The sequence below is a fragment of the Ammospiza nelsoni genome, chromosome 13 (assembly GCF_027579445.1).
Source record: "Ammospiza nelsoni isolate bAmmNel1 chromosome 13, bAmmNel1.pri, whole genome shotgun sequence".
Classification (NCBI taxonomy): Eukaryota; Metazoa; Chordata; class Aves; order Passeriformes; family Passerellidae; genus Ammospiza; species Ammospiza nelsoni.
The window spans coordinates 928,127-945,327 of record NC_080645.1 but is presented as its reverse complement, the minus strand read 5'-3'; positions in this window follow the sequence as shown (position 1 = coordinate 945,327).

Sequence of the window (17,201 nt, the reverse complement as noted above, 5' to 3'; positions counted from 1 at the left end):
GAGGCTTTTCCCCGTTGCTGGGCACAGACTGATGGAGCAGCACTGCTGAACACGGGCACACACAGGGAGCAGCAGCAGCTGCCTTTGGCCACCTGAGGCTCCAAGGCCCAAACTCTTGAGCAGCCAGGGCTGGAAGAGACTGGCAGGATCTGATCCCTGACTCTGGGCAGACAGGGCTGCACAAATGACCCCACAGCAGCAGCAGCAGCAGCACATGGAGCTGACTTTGAGCACAGCCCCTGCCCCTCTTGCCTCCCGTGTGCAGCGGTGTCACAGCAGCCTGAGGCACCTGGGAGCCCCCAGTGCCAGCAGGGACTGGAGATGGCAGCCCTGGGCTCCTGGAGGCTGTGCAGGGAACGGAGCTGGGCACTCCCTGTGCATGGGGAGCTTCCAGATGGAAAAGGCTGCTGTGCCCAGGCAGCTGCAAGGGCACAGAAAGGAGGCTTTGGAGCACTGGATCTGTGCCAGTGCCACAGTCCTGGGCAGCAGCCAGCGAGCCCTGGGGGAACAGAGGGCACAGCAAGAGGGACAGAAGCAGGCAAGGGCAGAGACTGGAGAGAGCCAGGCCTGGGAGCAGGAGCAGCTGCTCCATTGCACTCTTGGAGAAAGCTCTTGGCTGGTTCAAAGCGCTGAAAGGCGTAAAGGGCAGAGAGGAGGCCACAGCAAACAATGCTCCTGTTTGCACAGCCTCCCCTCTCCGTGTCCCAGAAGGAATTGCATGGACTGTGTTCTTCTCTCTGAGCCGTCTCGTTCAGCATGAGCAGCTCAGCACCAGGAGCTGAAGCCTCAGGCCACAGGAGCTGGGCAAGAGGGAACTTTTGGAGCAAAGTAATGCTGCTAAAATAGACCCAGCTGAATGCAGTGGATATAATCATGGAATCACAGAACACAGAATCCTTTCTGTTGGAAAAGCCCTCTGAGCTCAGCCAGTTCAGCCGGGCACCCAGCAGTGCCAAGCCCAGCACTAAACCACGTCCCTGAAGTGCCAAGGCCTGGACACCAGCCCTGAGTGAGGCCTGGACAGCAGGCCCTGAGCCAAAGGTGGCCTCTGGATGAACCTTCCTAGCAAACGTTATCTTTGTATCTGCTCCCTGATGAAATATGCATGGTCATTAGCACTGAGATAGATGTAGCCACTCATTAGTGAGACATGTATTGACCTTTGTGTATTTAGAAGCCAGACAAGGCCATGAAATCTGACATCTGGCCTTGTTTGGGGCTGTATGGTCAAAGTCAGCTCCCTTGGTTCCTCCTTGAGCCCTGGCCAGGCTTTGGGAGGGACCCAAGAGGAGGATGAAAGCAGATGTTGCCCCATTAGCAGTGCTGTCAGTTTGTTCATTCAGCACTGTCAGAGCTGGGCCCTCTCCCAGCGGGGTTGGAGCCTCACCTGGGGCTGGAGGCACCTGCAGGAATTCCCAGTGCCCAGGAGTGGCTCTGCAGCCCTTGGCTGTGACAGCTTCCCCAGCTGCTGTGTGGGTCTGGGGGATGGTAAAGGCTGAGGGTAAATGCTGCTGGATCTTTGTTAATCACTGCAGGCAATCTTTGGTGGGGATGGTTGGGTGCATTGCTGAGCTGCTCCTTTTGTGATTCTTTGCTGCTCTGAACTGCAGGAAATGATACTGATTCCTTCAGCTGGAGTCTGTGTCTCTGGTGCTGACCCTGCCCACTGGTAAAACAAAACTGGCACAGTCTGGCCAGATGCCAACAAAATGTCACTTGTTCAGTGTAAATGTGAGGAATCAGTGCCATCAGAAATTGCCAGCTGGGAAGCCCTTCCCTGGAGTTCCCTGGCTCTGGAGTGGGCTGAGGTTGGAGCCCTGTGGGAGTAGTGGGGCAGTCGGGTAAAAGAAGCTGCACCCCTGAATGTTTTCAAATGCGTCCAAAAATTGCATACGGAAAAGGAAACAACCTTGTGGGTTTGGGCAGACAAAGATGAATTTGTTCAGAGTACATAGGAAACAGCACCTTCAGAAGGAGCAATTATTGTTGGAATGCTCCCACATGGAGCAACAGAAGAAGGTTTTAATCTTGAGCTCAGATGCACTTGTGCAAGTGAAATATCAATATAATAAATAACTATATACATATTTAGAGGATAATAAGACCTTCATGTTTATAGATTTATATCTATATATGTCTATATCTACGTATCTATATCTATATTTCTATATCAATATGTACATATAAAATAAGAATAATGTGAAATAGTGCTGACAATACTAATTTGGTATCTTTGGCTGCTCAGGGATGTAACACAAAATACCCTACAGAACAGGATTGGCCAGGACCCTAATGTCAGTGGTCAACTTTGGGAGATTGTATACAATGAAAAAAGGAGGAAGGGAGGAAATTGGCTATTTTTACAGGGTGTGCTGATACTGTGATACAGAGTGCTTTGTCTGTTCCTGTGAAAAATACAGTGATTTTGCCTGCAGGGTTTTTCACGTACCAAATTATGCACAAGCTGCAGGATTGGTTGCATGGGTGAAGGGGTTGTTAAAAGAGCAGTTGAAAAAATGAGGAGATGGGAACCTTTGCCCATGGAGAACCCATCTCCCAGATGTGCTCCATGTCCTTCACAATGGCCCACTGGGGAAATGGAAACCCCCTGGCTGTGCACGGCTGCCCCCAATTTGCAAATCCAGCCATGAGCAGTGAGACTTGGGGTGCCTGGGAAATTGTTCTGGCTGTGATGGCCCCTGGCAGGGCCAGCCCAGAGGCTGCAGGGCTGGGCCTTCATGCATTGGAATTCATTAGTATAAATTCAAAGCCAATGAGAGCTATCAATACTGAAACAGGAATTCAGATTCCTCCAGGACACTTTGCTTTGGTAACTGCGCCCTTGGAGCTTGGCCTTGCAAAGTGTTCCTGTCATGGCAGGAGGAATTGATGCAGAATATTCAGGAGAAATTACAGTAATTCTGTTAAACAATAATGAACAAGATTGGATTATTAAACCCCATGACAGGGTAGCACAATTATTGACCTCAATCTTAACTGTGTTATTGAAAGAATTGTTAGGAAGGTTGTAGTTCATTGTAGGTCTCAGGACTGATCAAAGTACCAAGGCCTGAGCAGGCTGTGATCATGGCCTGAACAGGCCCTGAGGTAAAGTTCACCTCTAGAGGAACCTTCCAGCCAAATGTTATATTTGTATCCAATCCTTAAGGAAGCGTTATTACCAACATGATCAGTGTATGCGTTCTTTGATAAAACAAGGATTCATCTTTCTGTGTTGAGAAACCATACCTGGCCCCATCTGGCCTTGTTTGGGGCTGAAGGATCAAAGTCAACTGCCTTGGTTCCTCCTGGAGTCCTGGCCAGGCTTTGGGAGGAACCAATGAGGAGAATGAAACCAGATATTGCCACAAGTAGCAGTGATGTCAGCTTGTTTGTTTAACAGTGGAAAAGCTGTGTCCTCTCCCAGTGGGGTTGGAGCCTCCTTGCCTGCAAAGGTGGAGGCACCTGCAGGAGTTCCCAGTGTCTGGGAGTGGCTCTGCAGTCCTTGGCTTCCCCAGCTGATGTGTGGGTGTGGGTGATGGTAAAGCCTGAGGGGAACTGCTGATGGATCTTTCTTTAATCACTGCAGGCAACCTTTGGTAGTCATAACTGGATGGATTGCTGAGCTTCTTTTGTAATTCTTTGCTAATAATGATGTGCTTTGTTGAGCTTATCCTTTTGTAAATCTTTGCAGCTGTGCATGATATAAATGACACAATTCCTTAACTTGGTGTCTGTGTCCTTGGTAGCGACCCTGCCCACTGGAGAAACAGGGCCCCCTCTTGCCTAAGTGTTCCCTGGGAAGGCAAAAGCCCTCCCTCCAAAATTCCCCCTTCCTCCCTGTTCCCCCCTTCATACCCTGAGCATGATGTGCTCTGTCTGGGCTATGCCCGGGGTCAGGTGGGGTCCCCTGTCCTGGCTGTGTCCCCTGCCCAGCTCCCCCGCAGCCCCAGCCCCTCCCCAGCGTGGCTGGACGAGGGGCAGGACAGGCCTTGGCTGTGCTGCAGCTCAGCAAGAACAAAACCATCTCTGCGTGCTCAGCCCTGTGCTCAGCACCCGGCCCAGCAGTGTCTCAGTGCCAGGGGCTGTGCACTGACACCAGCCCTGAGCAAGGGACCAGGGCAGCTTTCCAGATCAGCAATAAAGAGATTTAACTGACCTAGCCCCAATCCTGAGCCCTGGTGACATCCCTGGATGTGACTCCATTCCTCAGCTGCTCTGAGTCCCAGGGCTTGGATGGGAGAAATATTGGGGTGGGGGTAGGGACAACATCTGAGTGATTTTCAGCCATGAAGGGTCTTGATTTTCATATCTGTTCAAACTGCATTAGGAGGTGCTGGGGGTCAATATCAATTGGACATTGCTGATCTCAGTCTATGAACAGCAGAACAAAACTGAACAGGACAAAACAATTCTCTCTTCATTGTTTTCAATATAGTAGATTCACATTGAATAGAGTTGTGAAAGCTGTGTAATTAACCACAGAAGGATTAAAGACTTGAATTATTCCCAAGGGCTTGTCTTGTTTGGGTGTTTAGAAGAAATGTTTATGAGCTTTTCTCATTGAATTCCTGAACTGAAGAGCCCAAGAAAGAAGTGGCCTGTGGAGTAATAAAATTCATCAGCAACCTTCGAGTGGCTGAGGATCCATCCCCAACAGAGCAGCAATGAACAGAAATGGGCACAGCTTTGTGGCTGCCCCAGCTTTGGCCTGGGCCCTGGGCCTGGAGCAGGAGCAGCTCTTGAGGGCCCCAAGGCCGGGGCTCTTGTGCTGCCCTGGGCAGATGGGATGGCAGCAGGGGCTGCAGAGCTCTCAGCACCTCAGCCCGAGGGGAGCAGGGCAGCCAGGGAGCCTCCTTTGGCCTTGGCCAAGCACCTTCCCCCATGGCTGGGGCTGAGTCCTGTGGCAGCTGCAGCTGCTGCTGTGCCCTTGCCAGGAGCTGAGGCCGTGGGGCAGTGCCCAGAGCAGCCTGGCCTGAGCAGAGCTGTGGAGCCAGAGGCGGCTGGGCTGGGCTGGGGAGAGGCCCTTGGTGCTGCCCAGAGCTCAGGGCAGCGGGCAGATCTTGCAGGGAGCTGGGCTGGGCTCAGAGAGCCTGGCCCAGAAACCATCAATGTCCATCTCAGCCTGGCTGAGCGTGCAGGGGCAGGACTCAGGCCAGGCCTTGTGGGGCAGGGCCAGCGCCTGTGCAAGGCATTGCAAACAGGCAAGTGGCCCAGAGAGGAGGCTGTCTGTGCCCTTGGAGGCATGGACAGAGCAGGGAGGGGGCCCAGGACATTTGTCAGCGCCAGCCTCTGTGCCCAGCCCTTGGCAGCCCTGGCTGCTGAGCCCAGCTTTGGCCTGGGCTGAGTCTGGCTGTGGCCCAGCTCCATCCTCCTGCGGGGCTCAGGGCCTGTTCCCGGCCATGGCCAGCCCTGGCTGCCTCTCTGCTGGCCCAGAGGCCGGCAGAGGCCAGGGCAGGGCGGTCTGTGCAGCCCCACAGGTGCCAGGGGCTCTGCAGGAGCTGGCAGAGGCTGCCCAGCAGGGAGGCCATGGGGCACAGAGCACCAAGGCTGCTGTGGGCACCACGGCACAGGGGCCGTTCCCAGCCGCAATGCTCCTGGCCTGGGCTGGGCCTGCACAAGGACTGGGCCACCATGGCTGGGCCAGCACAGGGCCACAAAGGGGCCGTGCAACCGCTACCGGGGCTGACAGCAAGGCCAGGCACACAGAAGCAGTTGCTGAGCATGTCCTGCGCTGGCCAGGCCTGACTGTTCCAAAGGCAGAGCTCAGCTGTCCTTGGGGGCTGCAGGAACAGTCCAGAGCCCAAAGAGCCTCCATGGCCGTGCTGGAGACCAGGGCTACAGATGGGAAATGCAGGGATGCTGAGGGATGGGACAGGATGGAATTCCAGCCGACTCATCAGCTTGCAAGGGGCCAATCTTAGCTTGGCACCTCAGGGCACATCGGCCCTACAAGTAGAACTGCCTGGATGAACAGAACATCAGAACAAGTGATGTCTGCCTGGAAAGGAGCACAGGTTTTATTACCTGTTGTGTCCTCTGAGTTGGATGTACTGCAGAAATACCAACAAGACATTCTCAGGAGCTCAAAACAACCAAACAGCCTTTACTGAGAAATTTAGAAAATCAGTGAAACTTTGGCAAAAGATTTAATATGACAGTCAATCAACAAACACTTCTCAAAGCATTAACTTGGCCCATTCAACTTCAGGAGCCCAAGCCTTTTCGATTTTAAGTTAATCAAACTTTGCAAGGGGAAAGAAATAGAAGTAGACACAGAAAGAGAGAAAGAAAAATAAGATATAGAGAAGCACCCATGCCTGGATTCCAGTGTTGTTCAGACGGAAATTCCAAGAGGAGGTAGGGTCAAAATGTGTGCTTGCCTTGTGGTCAGCCTTAAATACCCCTTGGTCTTCCTGGGCCCTGCCCCCAGGTGGGCCTTGGGGTCATTTGGTCCTTCAGGAGCTGGGCTGGGGGCTCCAGAGGTGGCTGTGGAGCATTGCCTGTGCTGTGCCAGGCACTGGCAGAGACTGCTGGGCTGGGATAGAGGCTCTGGGGGGGATTGGGGTTGCAGGGCAGGGCAGGGCTGGGGTTCCAGGGCAGGGCAAGGCTGGACCTGCCCCTTCCTCCCCACACATGAAATGATTCAAGCCAACAATCTCCTCCAGTTTGTCACAATAGGCAGTGTTGGAGATGGAACCCAAATTTGGCCATGGGCACCTGGCCGAGAAGGACAGTTCCTTTCCACAGGAAGGAAAGCACAGAGCCTTCCCCAGGGTTTTGGGGACAGATGAGAGGTGACCCTTGTGAAACCATTGCCAGACAGATTTGTCCTGGCAATATTGCTGTGGGAACAATCCCTGGATATAAGGAAATTTGGAGGTGAAATCCCAGTTCTGGCCAAGGGCGCCTGGAGGAGAAGGACAGTTCTTTCCCATAGGAAGGAAAGCACAGAGCCCCAGTGTTTCAGCAGCAGATGAGAAGAGACCCTCAACATGCCAAGGTCAGCTGGACAAGTCAGGTGGCCCACGGGAGGCCAAACCAGCCAGACCTGTTCTGTCTTCCCTTGGTTTTGTGGGGCCCTGATGTGTCACAAGGGTGTCTTGGTTCCATGGGTCCCACAGTGTCACAATGGCCCCCAGGTTCCTGAAGGTCCTGCAGTGTCTCAATGGTCCCAAGGATTCCACAGGGCCTTGCAGTGTCACAATAGTCTCTGTGGTTCCACAGGCCCCGCAATGTCATGTCACTCCTCTGTTCAGTGAGGCCTGCACTGTCACAATGGACCTTTGGACCATGGGCGTTTGTGGTGTCACAATGGTCTCCTTTGGCTCCACAGTGTCACAATGGACCATTGATGACAGGAGGCCACTCTGTGTCACCCTGGAGCTTTGGTTCCATGCAGCCCTGCCGTGTCACAATGGTCCTGCTTGGTTTCTTAGTGTCACAATGGACCACTGAGGACAGAAGGCCTCGCAATGTCACAAAGGCCCCTTGGTTCCATGCAGCCCTGCAGTGTCACAAAGGCCTCTTGGTTCCATGGTGCCCCACAGTGTCACAATGGTCCCTTGCTCTCACAAGGCCCCACAGTGTCACAATGGTCTCCATGATTCCATGAGTCCCCTCAGTGTCACAATGGCTGCCTGGTTCCATGAGGCTGTGAAGTGAGTTAATGGTCTTTCCATGGTTCCATGAGGCCTTGCAATGGCACACTGGACCTTTGGTTCCACGGAATCTCACAGTGTCACAATGGCCCCTTGGTTCCATGACACCCCCAAGTGCCATAATGGTCTCCAGGGTTCCATGAGGCCCAGCAATGTCACAAAGGCCCCTTGGTTTGATGGGGCCTCTCAGTGTCACAAGGACCCCTACATTCCATGGAGTCACACAGCATCAGTACAGTTCCCCTGGTTCCATGAGGCGCAGCAATGTGACAGTGCTCTCCATGATTCCATGAGGCCCCACAGTGTCACAATGGTCCCTTGGTCTCACAGGGCGCACAGTGTCACAATGGTCTCTTGGTCTCACAGGGCCCCACAGTGTCACAATGGTCCCTTGGTCTCACAGGGGCCCACACTGTCACAATGGTCCCTTGGTCTCACAGGGCACACAGTGTGACAGTGGTTCATTGTCTCACAGGGCGCACAGTGTCACAATGCTCCCTTGGTTCCATGGGCCCTGTGCTGCTACATTCCCCCCTCCCCTTCTCAGGCCGCCCTGCCAGCTGAGAAATGCTCCCTGGGCCTCGGCCTTGGCCAACAGCCCCAGGCTTGGCTCCTCTGCAGCTCATCACAAACACTGTCTGCTCCAGGCACTGCTGCTGCCCAACAAGCTCCTGGTTCCTATAGGAGCAGCCCTGGGACCTGTTTGTGTTCCCTGAGCGGCACAACATCCCTGTTCTCACACTGCCAAAGAAAGCTGCTGATGCCAAGTGCGGCCAGGATGAGCCATTGCTGGGACTGAAGCCCCTCTCTTGGGGCCCTGCAAACAGCGCTCCAAAAGGAGCCCTTGGAGCTCTCCTGGGCCAGCCACTCCCTCTGAGTGGGGCCTCTCCCAGCCGGGAACTCTCCCGTTTGCTGCACTCGGGGATCCTGAACAACAACAGAGCCTGGGCCGATCCCCCCACTCCTCCAGGCTCAACCCTTCACCCGCTGGGGAGATGCCAAAGGACCCACAGTGAGCATTTCCTGCCCTCAGGGGAATTTCTTACAGGTGCCTTGCACTGACTCTTTGTGTCTGTGTGCACACAGGAGTGCCTGTGCTGGGGAAATGTGGCAGAAAGGCTGCTCTCTGAGGGGCTTGAGTGCCTTGGATAGCTGAGTCAGTCAGGCCTGCAAGGAAGGGTGAGTCACAAGCTGTAAACTATGTTAAATGCTCCTAAGAGTTGTTTTTTTACTAAGTAATGAAGTTTAGTATGAGTTATAAGATAAGTTGAATATTGTTAAGAGTTATTCCACTGTGAAATCATTAAGTCCTAGGTTCTAAGTAAGGTTAAATACTGTCAAGTGCTGTTCTTTTGCTAAATGCTGAAGTCTAAGGTATCAATCAAGGTCTGTTAAGTTTGAGCTCGGCTTAGCTTTTTGGCTGCATTCCTTTTATCCTTGCCCACACTGTCCTTTAGTCACACACACATGCACGCACACACACATGGAGAGTTCATGGTTCATTTCTGGTTTTATTGCCTGGATTCTGTTTGGTTTTGTAGTTGCTTTGTTTCCTTGGTGTGCCTGAAGTGCCCAGTCAGGAACAGAGTGACTCTTGCCAAGGAACTTTGTGCTGCTGTCCCTTAATATTAAATCTGGTTTTGGCTGATCCCTTGCCAGGGGTTTTTCAGCGCTCTCAAGGCCTCGTTTTTAACAGGGTGAAGGAGCCCTGGCCCAGGCTCTGGCCCTGGGGGACACGAGGACGCTGCCGGGGGGTCCCTGTCCCCCTGTGCCACCCCCAGGGCCCTGGGCCCCCGTCCCCGTGTCAGGCTCTGGGGTCGATCTCATGGAACATCCTCTGGGGGAGGCTGCGGGGCTGGGGGCGGGGGGACCCGGGGGGACAGGGGACCCCGCTGTGCACGAGCAGGGTTGGACTGCTCTGGGGGGAACTGTGAGGGGGGCCGGGGCAGAGTGACCTCCCCAGTGACCTCACACAGCCCCCGTGATGTCACACTGCCCCTGTGATGTCACACTGCCCCTGTGATGTCATACTGCCCCGTGTGATGCCACACAGCATCCTTGTGAGGTCACACAGCGCCTGTGATGTCACAGGCTACCAGTGATGTCACACAGCTTCCTATGATGTCACACAAGCACTCTGTTATGTCACACAGATTCCATATGATGCCATTCAGCTGATATGTGATGTCACAGAGCAGATTTGTGATGTCACAGTTTCCCTGTGATGTCACAGCCTTGTCTGTGATGTCACAGCCTTCTTTGTGGCATCACACAGCTGCCCTATGATATCATACTCTATGTCACAACCCACATTGTGATGTCAAAGAAACACCTTCTAGGATGTCACAGCTGGCTCTGTGATGTCACTCCCCCCTCAGTGCTGTCACACAGCCCACTCTGCTGTCACACAGCCCCTTGCTGACATCCCAGCTGCTCTGTGCCTCTATGACACAGCCATCTCGGGGACATGCCACAGCCCCTGCCAGTGCTGAGCCCCTGTGAGCTCTGTCTGTGCCCTGCTGGTGTCCCTGAGGGGCCCTGGCAGCGTCCCAGCCCTGCTGGGCTGTGCACAGGAGCTGCTCCTGGCCAGAGCTGTCTCTCTGCAGTGCTGCCCTTGCCAGGAGCTGCCTCTGGGCCAGGAGCCCGGCCCAGCTCAGCAGCACAGACACAGCACAGGGCCTTAATGACCCTCTGGGGCTTTGGTGCTCTTTGCATCAGACCCAGTTCCTCAGAGTGGGCTAAAAGAACTTCTCAAGAGCTCAAAGTGAGATTGAAACACTGAAGTTTCTTGTACTTTAAATAGATCTCTGTGAGGGACAGGACTGAGAAAGTGTCCCCAGGTTCCAGGGAGAGCACAACACTGGAGGCAGTGATGACAGCTGGGGACAAGCAAGGCAAAGATATCTCTGTGCTGAGCACACCTGGATGTGTTTGAGGAATTCAAAGGGCCAAGGCCTGAGCCCCAGCCCCTGGCCAGGCAGATCCTGTCCCTCCCTCCTTGCTCAGGGCTCTTCCCGGGATGGGCACTGGCATGTGGGCATGTGCAATGCCAGGGAAAGGAGCATGGGGCGGCCCCTGCCAGGGTGCTGAGCAGGGACGAGGAGGCAATGAGGCCCCAGGCCTGCAAGGGTCACTTGTCCCCTCGTGGCCTCAGGCCCAGGGCCAGCAGCCATGGCCAAAGTGCTGCCCAGGTTGGCTCTGGCAGGGCTGTCTTGCAGCTGCTGCCCGTCCCTGTGCCCTGTGCAGCCCAGGCTGTCCCACGGTGTCCCTGCCCTGCGCCTCTGTCCCTGCAGGCTGTCGGCATCCCCCGGCTGCCCCACCTGGCTGGGCCCCTTCCTTTGCTGACAGCTCTGCCTCCTGCCTGCCTCTGCCTGCCCACACAGAGCCTGGGGCTGCTCCAGGCTCCTGCTGGGGACGTGCTGCACCACAGCCCTGCCCTGCCAGGGAAATTCCTTTCTGCTGCTGCCCAGGCTGGGCCTCCCCAGCTGCCCTTGTGCGGGGTGCGGAGGTTCAGGGATATCACACCACAACCAATATGATCCAGTGAAGCCAAATTTATTATCCCTAAAAAGACTATATTTATAATAAATCTCTACTGTCCACGTGTCTCTAGCTAATACATGATTGGTTAATCCTAGCTGTTTACACATCTAAATTAGAATGCTGATTGGATCACCTAATTTTTCACGCATCTTGCTGTCGTCTTCTGGCCCACTCATGGTTCAATTTTTTCCTTCTTTCCCAAGCTTGCTGTCAAATTTGCTGAGTCCTGATGACTCTTCTTGGATTTTTCTCAAGGATATACCAACCCCATTTCTGAATATGTCCATTATCCATTGTTTGTGAATGTGTCCATTGTCCATTAGTACAAGCAGGTTGGATTGTGCATCGGCTGAATATGGCCCTTGTCTAGCAAGAACTCCTCAATCTGCAAAAAACTCTCAACAGTTCCCCGGTTTTGTTTCTGCACAAGCCAGACTGATTTAAAAGCACGCTCAATTATTTTCTGCACAGCAAGGCACTACAAGCAGAATTGAAAAAAGAAGACAAAGTATCATTATGCCAAAGGGTACTAAATCCTTGAGCCAGCCTGTTATTCCCCAGGATTTTAGCCACTCATCAAAAGAATTCTCAACCACTGTGAGCTTTTTCATATTCTCCTTAAGCAATGACAATTTCTTGTCAATAGATCCAGAGTGGTCAGAGAGATTCATGCAACACATCCCTTCAAAATCTTCACGCTCATCTCCTTGTGCTAGCAACAAAAAATTTATAGCAGTCCTATCCTGTAACACAGCGTGGTGTATGCTACCTACATCAGTGGTAAGCTCATTCCGGATTGCAGATGTAATGTTAATTTGTTTTCCTGTCCAACAAGCCAATCGTTTGAATGCTGTAAGGGCCTGTGATGAAGCTAATCCTGGTGTAAAAAGTGATGCCAGGATAACCGAAGGCCAATTCCACAATTCTACATTATCCTTGCAGTCTAATAGATGCTCACTACATTTTGGACGTTGGAATTTGTGCCTGATGTCAAGCATCTGTTGAAAGCTAGGGGCAAACAGTGTCAATTTCCCAAACTAGCATGGTCCTCCTAATCCTTTCTGAGGAATTGCAGGCCAAGCTTTATCTCCACCAAAGAGAAACAAAAGCAGAAAAAAGTTATTGCAGAAGCTATTGTAGAAGGGACTTTTCTCTCCAATGATGTAGAAGCTTTTCTTGTAGTAACTAATGCTGCAAGTAGAGTTTGAGAACCTTTTGATTGGAAGATTTTAGAAAAGATGAGAGCTGCATTTTCACAATTTGGTTGAAAATGCCAACTTGCCCAGTCACTTCTGCAGTATATTTTTCCATCTAACGCATTAATTCCAGCTGATGTGCATACCCTAATAAGACTTAGAATGCCACCCTATCAGCAGGTGATGTTTCATAAAAGCTGGGATGAAAAGTGTGCTCAAAAAGCTGCAAGACCTAGAGTGCAGGGTGATCCTCTGTATGGTTTAACAGCACAACAGTTACTTGGCAAAGGGCCCTGGGCTACTGCCACTGCCCAGGCTAGGAGCATTGATCAAGTCGTACAGATGAGCCAACAACTAGCATGTAATGCATTTCTTGCACTTCCAGATAAGTTACACACTATGTCTTTTACACAGATTTGTCAAAGAAAGAATGAAGACTTTGATAAATTTGTAGACAAATTGCATGAAGCTATCTATAATCATTCTGATTTAAATTCAGACACAAAGATACAATTGGATGGACTTTGGGATCATTTCTCCATTCCAAATGGCTTTCCCTTCAGTCACAAGAGCCTTCCATCTCTTCCAAAAATTGCCTGCTGAAACTCTTCTGCCCCCATCCAAATCAGTTCACTACTCCAGCATTACCCTTGAAGCATGGACAGATGACTCTTCAACTAATTATAGTAGAAAAGAAGGGTATTTATTGCAGCCATGGTCACCCGTGAACTAGTTTCCAAAGACACGTGCAAGGAGTTGCAGACTCCTGCTCTCTATTTCTACAGAAAAGGTTTCACATTAGGTTTCTAAGGACCCATAATACATAATTATTACCTGCCTGCTTTGCATTTTTATCAGCTGAATATCTATTACAGCTGCGCAATTGTATTCCCTTAATTGGATCGGAAGGATTTTGAAATGAGGGAGTGGTTGTATAGGAGGAAGAAAGCAGTTTTCCTCATGGTGAACTCTCCTCCCATGGCCAGTTGACAAGAACTTTTGACCTGCTGCTCATGGTCCAAGGCTCTCCTAACTGTTCAATTATTCTTAAGTCAAGGTCTTTCTATGGTCTCAGCTTCTTCACAATTGCTTCCTCTATCCCTGTCACTCCTAGCTTTATGTTCCTAATATATTTGGTACTCTTTAACTAAGGCACATGATTTCTGCTACCTGTATTACTAACTTAGCTTCTTACCTCATTTTAAAATCTTAACTAAAATATGCAATCTTCTACTATCCCAATTCTATTCCCAGCTGAGCCCTCAACCCATCTGCACTTTTCAATTATCCTCATTACATTTTCAGCTAACCCCTTGACTCACCTCAGGCACATCCCCGACTGCCTCTCTCCCAGCACCTCAGAGCTGCATTGCACAGCGCTTGCTGTGCACCACAGAGCACAAAGCAGGCTGGCCTGGTGGGCCTGAATATTTCTGCCAAACACTCTGCATCTCACACCTTTGCTCTGGCTCAATGCAGAACTGCAGGGTTGCAGGCGCTTCCTCCCAGAGCTGCGTGAGGCGCTGGCTCCTGCAGATGGGCCCTGCCAAGCTGTCCCTGCCTCACGCTGGCCTCGCTTCCCTGGCACAAGTGCCGGGCCTGAAGGAGCTGCCCTGTGCTCCAGCCTGCCGAGCAGCCCGGCTCCCTGCCCCGGTGCCCAGAGTGCTGCACACACTGCTGGCCTTTGCCAGGAGTTGCAGGGCAGCCGGCAGAAGAGGAGGAATCCTCAGCCAGCCCAGCGGCCCGCGGCTGCCCTTGGCCTTTCTCTGCTCCTGGGCACACTCCAGACGGCCATGGCCTCCAGGCCGGGCTGTGCCCAGCACGGCTGCGCTTCCCCTCGGCAGCAGCCAGCTGCCACCTGGGCTCTGAGAGCGGAGGATTCGCCCGCTCCCAGCAAGAGGCACCCAGGGCCCGGCTGCCGCCTCTTGCAGCTCCAAGGGCCTCCTTCCAGCCTGCCTCTGCCGGGGCTCAGGCTGCTCCGGCCTCTGCCGGGGCTCTGCTGGGGCTCCAGCCCGGGCAAGGCCGGGCCCGCTCTCACCTCACAGGCGCTGACAGCTCTGCGCCACAGGAGACCTTCCCGAGCACCCTCTCTGATCTTTCTGCTTTCTCACTTGAGCAAGGCTCTCCTCCAGCCAAAGAGATTATTGCATTTAGGGATACAAATCCAAGTGGCAGGAACCCCATTGCTGCCCAGTCACAGCTGAAGGCCTGCATCTGCACAGGGTGTTTGGGCTGCCTCATTCTTCCTTTGGTTTTGCCTTCAAATGCCATTGCCCTTTCTGCCTCAACTAGAAATACCACAGCTGCGCCATAACCAGCCAGTGGGTCATATTCCAAAGGCAGTGCGGTCTGGAGAGGATGAATGAAGGAGAGCCCTCCTCACTTATGAAACCATACAAAAAAAGCCATATGTGTGACTTAGCACCAATAAAAAACAATTGGTAATTCAGAAGGAAATGTTGAATTTTCTGAAGGGGTCAGAAGGAGGAGAATCTTCCAAGTGAGTTGATGTTTCAAAAACTTTATTAATTACAACTCTAATCTATAATTCTATGCTACAAATCTCTTTAGCAACCCTACTCTACAATCCTACTCTAAATTGGTAACAGAGATAACATCTTGACATGATTGCTATGTTCTCGTCTCCTAGGGTTAGGGTTAGGCTTAGGCTTAGGCTTAGGTTTAGGGTTAGGTTTAGGCTTAGACTTAGGTTCAGGTTTGGGTTTAGGTTTAGGCTTTGGCTTAGGCTTAGGGTTGGGGTTAGGGAAAGGGTAAGGGAAAGGGTAAGGGATAGAGATAGGCATAGGGTTAGGGTTTGGGTTAGCATTTAAGGTTAGGGTTAGGTTTTAGGTTTAGAGTTTAGGTTTAGGGTTATTCGTCTTCTTCACTGAGTTGATGACTTGTGCCAGGATGAATGGTGGCTTGGCTGAAGTTACAAATGGATGCTGTCCACCGGAAAAAAAAATACAACAAAGAACAGTGAACCATTACTTTCCAAGCTCATTGCGTCAGGGACTCAGTCAGGATACATCAAGTTCCTGGAAAGACCCAGAAAGAGGAGCAATGGGACCATCTGCTCCCCAGTCATCCCCAATGTGCAAGACCTTGCCATCACAGGCAAACCTGGCCCAGAATCCCACTCATCTGTTTATTGTGATGTCTTCATCATGCTGGGATTTTTGCCCTGCAAGTGCTCTAGAAATGGCGCTTTCTGTCCCTGGGTTTTCTTCCTTTCAGGAAACTCCAATGACTCACATAGGTCCCTGCCTTTGAAAGACAGGCACTGTGCTGATTCCCACAGGGACAGAAAGCAGTGTCTGCCTTTCCATGCCCTGCCCCTCGTGTGCTGGATGGCACCTTCCTTCCCAGCAGGGCCAGCCCAGGGGCACTGGGCCCTGCAGTTCCCTCTCTGCCACACAACCTGGCAGTAACCCTGGCACAGTTCCCGTCTGCTTGAGCGTGCCAGGCAGCAGATGGGGCTGGGACAAGACCCTCCCAGCTGTCCCTGTTTGCATGGCAGAAACCTCTGAGGGTGGGCTGGGGGGCACCAACCAGGGCCCCTCAGAGGCTCACAGTGAGCCCCCCACAGCCCCTCCTGCCCACAGCCAAATCTCTGACCCCTAGGCTGGGACTGGCTTCCTTGGGTTCCTCCACCACCATTTCATGTCTCTGTACCCTGCATTGCTCTGCTTCAATTCTTTTGCCATTAGATAAAACTGAACACTCCACCAAATCACAAAAGAGGGCAACAGACACAGTCAGAGGACAGAGCACCTCTCCTCACAGGAAATGCAGAGGGAGCTGGAGTTATTCAGTTTTGTGAAGGACAGGCCCCAGGGAGAATTTATTGCCACTTTCCAAGACTTCAGAGTGGCTTTGAAGAAAGTGCGGGACATCTTTTTTAACAGGGTCAGTTACAATAGGATATGGACAAATATTTTTAAACACTAAGGGCATCTAATCAGACTAGGTCTAAGGAAGAACTTGTTTACTCGGAGCATGGTGTGACCCTGGCACAGCTTGCCCCAAGAGCTTGTAGGAGCCCCATCCCTGCAACCATTCCGGCTCCGGTGGCAAAGGGCTCTGAGCAACCTGATCTCTTTAAAGATGTCCCTGCTCACTGCAGGACACTTGCACCAGAGGACATTTACAGGGCCCTGCCAGCCCAGCCCAGTCTAGGATTCCTCACCATTTTCATTTGAAGAGCAGCAAGAGGGGAGGTGAGGAGGAAGGGGGGTCATCTGCTGCCTTGGGCTTGAGTGGAGGAGGAGCCCATCCCTCAGAGCCTGTTTCACCTGCAGCCCCTTCACATTTTACCTGCAGGAGCTCCTTGGCAGACCAGCGCTGCTCCTCGTCTGTCTGCAGGCAGCAGCTCAGGAAGTCACGCAGCAAAGCCGAGAGGAGCTTGGGCTGCCGCAGCTGTGGAGTCCCTACTGTGGCTATCAGGTATGTAGCCTGGAGAGAAAGGAGACACCAGGCTCCACCTCCTGCTTTCACATCTCTAAGGCTCTCCCAGATCCCTTTGTTTAACCTCTGTTCTTCAGTGACAGTTTCTGCCCTGGCACAGACCCAGAGATGACTTTCCTTTACCAACCAAAAACCCAAACCCCGATGCAGCCACAGCTTTTCCACCATCCTGCAGATCTTGCCTTGGCAGCTGATTTCATTGCCTGACCTAGTTAGTGGGAACTACTTCAGCAAAAGGACATTTGCTTCTCTGAGGATTCATGCCAGCTTGAGATGGTTTTTGGAAGAGGGACTTTGCTATACTAATTTCAAGGGTTAGTACATGAAAGGCATC